Here is a 220-nt window from a genome sequence, read left to right as displayed (position 1 = left end):
CAGAGTCTCACTCTGTTGCCCAGGGTGGGGTGCAGTGGCACGATCTCAGCTCACTGCAACCTCTGTCTCCAGGGTTCAAGTTATTCTCGTACCTCAGCCTCCTGAGTGGCTGAGATTACAGGCATGCACCACCATGACCAGCTAATATATATATATATTTTGAGACGGAGTTTCGCTCTCGTTACCCAGGCTGGAGTGCAATGGCGTGATCTCGGCTCAC

This window comes from Cebus imitator, unplaced genomic scaffold (genome assembly GCF_001604975.1).
Source record: "Cebus imitator isolate Cc_AM_T3 unplaced genomic scaffold, Cebus_imitator-1.0 Scaffold417, whole genome shotgun sequence".
Taxonomy (NCBI): Eukaryota; Metazoa; Chordata; class Mammalia; order Primates; family Cebidae; genus Cebus; species Cebus imitator.
Note: the sequence above shows the minus strand (reverse complement) of the source record.